This window comes from Dermochelys coriacea, chromosome 2 (genome assembly GCF_009764565.3).
Source record: "Dermochelys coriacea isolate rDerCor1 chromosome 2, rDerCor1.pri.v4, whole genome shotgun sequence".
Lineage (NCBI taxonomy): Eukaryota > Metazoa > Chordata > Testudines > Dermochelyidae > Dermochelys > Dermochelys coriacea.
In genome coordinates this window covers 52,101,289-52,107,377 of record NC_050069.1, presented here as the reverse complement: position 1 = coordinate 52,107,377, position 6,089 = coordinate 52,101,289, and the positions used below count along the sequence as shown (strand labels likewise).

General features: G+C 36.3%; 1 pseudogene; it reads right to left on the bottom strand.

The window, feature by feature from the left end:
* Window positions 1-1,027: 1,027 nt before the first annotated feature.
* LOC119850625 lies at window positions 1,028-5,125 on the bottom strand (annotated as a pseudogene).
* Between the last annotated feature and the right edge of the window lie 964 nt (window positions 5,126-6,089).

Here is a 6,089-nt window from a genome sequence, read left to right as displayed (position 1 = left end):
TATTTACAGAGTCCTCTATATCAGAGTATGGTTGTTTGCAATACCCAGCATAATAGGGCAACCAATCAGAGCTGATAGGAAAACAGTTTTTTCTTCTACTGAAAATTCTGATTAAAATGGAAAAAAATTGTTCAATTTTCAGCTGAACAGGTTTTGACAAGGTTTACATTTTCCAAGGAAAGCAGACACTTTTGTGAAATATTTCATTCAACTGAAAATCTAATTTTCTACCAAACATAATTTTGACATAAAATTTGTAACTATCCCTATAACCTATCCTCCTTCTCCTTGAAACCCTCTTGGATTTTGAAAATATGAATTCCAAAAGTCAGAAAAAGACAGAAGAGGCTTTTCAGTACCAGACCAGAGAAATTAAATAGAGCAACAGATGAACCAGTTCAGGATGAAAATACAAAAATTGAAATGCCCCTCTATCCACACTGTAATTTGAGGCTTAAGGGAAATGCATTTAATCTTTTGTTGTTTTTTATTTATCATGCACCTCTGCATTTCCTGGTTCCACTCTGAAACAAGTGAGGGGAAAATGATTGACTCATTTTTTTAAAAGGAGCATCAAATGGGAGGTGGGGGGGTAGACACAGGTTGTATTTGATAAGTCTATCTTTAAGCAGCTTCCACTGTAATAATGGCAAGATAAACACAGAGTCAGGTTTCTAGCTACAAGTCCACCCAGCTAATTTCCATTTAGTTTATGCTCAATGTTACTCTTAACACAGGCAAAATCCATTTAGTTTATTTAACAGAGCTCTGCAAAAATATTAAATAGGTCATAAATGGCCTAGGTACAAGGGACTCTTCAACATTGTAATCAGCACAATTACCTCATAGGATTCTGAAGTGGCTGGAGGAAGAATACACACTAAACATATCTTGGAAAATTATGTTTAATAAAACACACAAAATATCAGGTGTGTTACAGTCCAACCTGCAGAGATGAAGTCTTGTGAATACATTTAACAGGATAGAGAAAATTCTCTGAACTGTGATTTACACATGATTTAAGAGTTTAGGGTATTCCTATTATAACAGTTGAGTGCAAAATTAATCTTTCTTTCTTCCTTTGTTCATACTGTCTCTGAGATTGTTTCCTGTGGTAAACATCATAAAAAGTCTCCTTGCCAATCCAGACATTTATCATAAACTACTCCATGGTTCCTTATGAGGAGGAAGAAGAAGGGATCTGTACTTGCCAAAGTACTGGTTTTCTGGCACCATCTGCAAGAGGCACCGTAATCTCTGCTCACCAGCATTTTAGCAATGACAATAGGGTCTCCATGGATGGTTTTAAAAAAAACCCATAACAACTTGGTCATGAAAGGGAAAGTTGCCCCAGGAAAATTGTATGGTCTCTTTTTGGGACAAACACTTGCAATGGGTGGTGAAGCTGAAAAATGGATCTAATCATTTCTTTCTTATTTAGCTGATTGATCCCCAAACACCCTCCTACATTTCAGGACTGAAGAATGGCACTCAGCGGAGTTGCCATTTTTCTTTTTCCATAGGAGGTGACAAAACAAAGGGCCAGATTTGGGGCTTGTGTAAATCAGCATATTTTCATTGACTTTAACATAACAGTGATCATTGTTTGGCTATACCCAAAGAACAGAAGACTCTAGATATAGTTTAATCAGGCCACAACTTTATTATTCAATGTCTGGAACTACCTGGCAGATAAAAGTGTATAGTGCAGGTAACTCCAAGTCATTTCAATCTCTATTTGGGAGCTTCTGCCAGTCCCCCACCCCTTTTTCCATCCTGGTCCAGCCATCTCATTGCTCAGACCTTACTATCCTCCCTCAATGAGAGTTAAGGTGGGCTATAAAGGAGGTGGGGGTGATGGGGATGATGGATCCTTGCCCTGCCAGTCATAGGCACCCTGAATCTCCCCCACCCCTGCTCCTTTAACAAACACCTCCTTCCAAGCCATTTAGCCCTTTCCTATGGAGTACTTGCACTAAACATCTGCCCCACACTTACATAATGTGTTGCAACATAATAGCCTAACTCCCTTCCCTACTCACCGTAACAAAGTCCCTCCACTTCTACCCAGAACACAATGTGGGGTAGATGAAAAAACCTCACTCTGACCCACTCTGAGTTTGCAGCAGCAGCTGTGGTGCCTCTCTCTTCCCCACCTTAAAGCAACGAACTCCCTCCTCCAACAAGCCAAACAATCTCCCCTCCTCCCCACACTTATATGATAAATGTATGATAAATAAATATATCTTGTAGGATTATAGAAGTATAGGATTGACAGGTATTTAGGTGTGATGAGTGTGTATTAGGAATGTAAGTAATGTAAGGCAGTAATGCATGGGCTACAAGCTAAGGCCTGTAGGATTTCAGTTTACCAACACTAGGCCACAGGCTTAAGGAGACTTGATGCAAGTGGGTGATCAAAGACTGATCCTTTGCCAATAAAACCACATGATTACTGTAAAAAATGTGTCTGTAGGTGATGTTATGGAAAAATAGATCACAAGGCACCTGATTGAAACACCAGGGAAAGTTTTGTTCTGACCCTCAGGTTACCCTGGAAACAGGTTGACATGAAGGTTAATCAGATGCTAATAAGGAAAACAGGAACTAACAGAACAACCTATGGAAAGTGGGGCACCCCACAATTTATAGGGTGTGGAAGTACAGATAAGGAAAAAGAGGTTGGAACACTCATGCATATGGAGCAGGTTTATGTGTGGTCAGAACAACAGTATAAAAGAGGTTCCCTAGTTGGGTAAAAGTGGGAAGACCCCAGTAGGAACCACCCCTTTCTTGATGTCCACGTTTTGAGAGATCCACCAGACTCTGTAACATATTTGGGGATGTGAATATGACTACGGCATTGACTATTGCTTGGGCTCTCTCAGGTTGTGCAGATGTTTATGTGAGTGTAATGTATAATTATACATTATAATACAAACAAGACTGTTTACTTGCAACTGTGTTTGTGGTCACTGTATTCATTCTTCATGTGCTCCTTAGAGTCTCTCACTCTGAGAATTATAAAGGATAGCTTTCACTCTATTAATCTGAAAACCTGTGGTGGTGTGGAAGCTAAACTCACTGTGAAGTAAAAAAAAACTATCAACCAATGCAATTTAAAATAAAGGCTACAATTTACAAGCTGTAAAGTCTAGAAGTTAGAAAAAGGAATAATTTCACGGGTGTATGAAGTTAATTAGAAAATAAATTGTCATTTGGAGCAGATAAGTAAAAATGTGATCTGGCAGCTGCAGTCCACTGCAACTATTGAAAATAATTATCATAGTTAAAGGTCTAATAGGAAAGGAAACAGAATATAGTACTTACTTTTGAGGTTCATAGGGCACTAGAGATGGATATACAGTGTGTGTGTGTGGGAAATCTAGTATTATGTAAAATGATATATTTTCTGATGTTTGCTCCCTAATTGGGGTTTAATTGATTTGAGAGAAAGCACTGGAAAATCAATGAGCATGTGTCTCCTCTTGCTTACCACTGGTTTTAGACTGCTGTAACTCCATTATGGAGTTACTCCTGTCTGACATCAGCTGTAACTGTAATCAGCCCTAAGAAATCATCTTCTGATGAGACTATTTAGGGGTAGATCATGGAATTTTAGAGTTAACTTATGGCCCTGGCTCTACCTTTGTGAATGCAGAATAATTCCAATGGTGTGTCACTTCAGTGTCACTGAAAGCAGAATTTGACCCATTGTTCTTTCTGGATTTGAGCCCAGAAAAAAATTAATAAAGACTTTAAAAAAAATCCCAAGGCTTAATATAGCTGTTTTTTGAAAGGAAAGACATTCATGCCACTGGAACTTTTCAGACAAGAAAGAGTAATGAAGCTTTTGTTCTGCTGACCTTTCCCATTACTGCTAATTATTAAACACATTTTTGTGTTCCATTTCTTCTGCAGATAAATTAACCTTCTTCCTGATCCCACAGTGATAACACATACAAACATACAACTTCATTGTTGGATCAAGTACCGAGGGGAAAAAATAGTCTGCTAGAGAGTAATCTCCTATTTCATAGACAGAAACATTCACAGTTAGGAAAAAAAACAAATATATTTATGAAAAAGCAAAAGATAAATGGCTGTAAGTATAACATAAGAAAACTTCTCCTCACCCATCCCACATAAACACACATTGCACGAAAATACATCTTGAAAGTCAGGCATACATCTGGCATCTCAAGCACATTGTTGATGCTCTATATTTTTCCAATAACTCAGTTCAAATTATTGGCAAGAAAAATTAAAATGATGATAAAATAAAAAGATACCAGATGGCAATTGTTGGCAAGATAGAGTCAAGAAGGTGAAGTATGGTCTCTATTCCATCTTTTCTGTCAAATGTCTTGAGTATCATTCTTCATGGGTTCAAGTTGATATGGCACAATATTACCTGATGTAATACAATCTTTTATAAACAAGTAAGCAACAGAAATCCATCACAATGGAAAATTTCATGGTACGTCTTGGTACTTTCATGGTACAATACTAATCTGCAGTTTTTAAATAATAGTCTTGTAGATATCCAGCAATCTGCTCTTGCAAACTAAGGATGAAATCCTGACTCCATTGAAGTCAAATGGGAGTTTTGCTATTGGGGCCAGGATTTCACTGTAAATCACTTATAGCTACAATTTAGTTCTATCATATTGTTAGCATCTTTACGTTTTTATAAGCCAGATTGGGTAGTGGCAAATATATCTAAGATGCATTTTTATGGTCTACTTCAAAAGTGAATTTGAACGAAATTAAAACAAAATAGCTCCCACACTTAAATAAAAGAAACCAGGATGCTTTTGAACATTAAGATTATACAAAAATGTAGTTGTAGGACCTGACCAAATAATTTTGCAAGGAACTACAATGTATTAATGATAGGATTATTCTAGTAAACATTGTGATATTGAGCATGTCATGCCCATCTGATCAATCGTTTTCAGCTACTTAATTATCTGGTAACTGCCTGTTATAACTCAAACATACATACGTGTCTTACCTTATCATATACCTTGGAGCAGTCAGTAAAATTGCTTTGACAAAATGTAGTGGATATGATCTGAAAAAGTAGTCATAATACTTTCTACAGCACAGACTGTTTAAACATTTTATTAAGATAATTATTTCATTTTTTCAAATGCTTCTATTTAATATTGCAAAAGTGATGTCAAGAAGTAGTTAGATGCAACATTAAGCAGAGCACTCATAAGAGTATATTGCCTAGGTCCATTTCCAAATGCCCTTATTTAGTGCACAAAGATAATTTAAAAGCTCAGCCAAAAATGGAAAAGTCAGGCAACTATAAAAATCAGGACTGCCTACACTGGCAAATGTTGAAGTGTCCAGTTCAGATGAAAATGGAGTACAATCAACTGTCCTTGGTAAATATACATTATGAATACAGTTTGTTTCTCAATAATGCAAAGGAGTTTTTTGCAAATGCATTATTGTGCATCTCTGTAAACCAATTTAAACAAGTCAATAAAATTACAATTCAGAAGAAAGGAAAACGAAGAAGTTGTTGTTGTAGGGAGAGGGGAATGTAATTTTTTTTCAGATAGAATAAAAAGTCGAACACTAAAGATGAGTCAAAAATATAATATCAAAAATCCCCAAATGTAGGGATATTTTAAAATTCCATTCCAGATCTAGATCTACATTTCACAAATGGCTCTTGTTTTCATAAGAAACTGATCCCAACACCCCAAAACAGCTATCCCTAAATATTATAAAATAGAACAAACTACTTGAATTCAGAATCCATTGGTTTTCATGAATTCTAGCACTTTATTCAATCCTAATAGATATACACATTTCACTTTCAGATAAAATAAAGGTAAGTAAAACCAGCACATTTTACATTTCAAGGAAAGTCACATGTTTGACAAGATTGGTTTACTTGGAAGATTTGTATCTCAGAAAGGAAAAGATGCATTTTGTGAGCTGTTATCAGAAAGCAAAAGGCAGCAAAATTTCACCAGGAGAATTATATTTTTGTGTGAAATTTGGCAGATAATAGCAAAACTCCCCTAATGTTGTCACATATCTAAAATGGAAAGAAAGTTTGCACG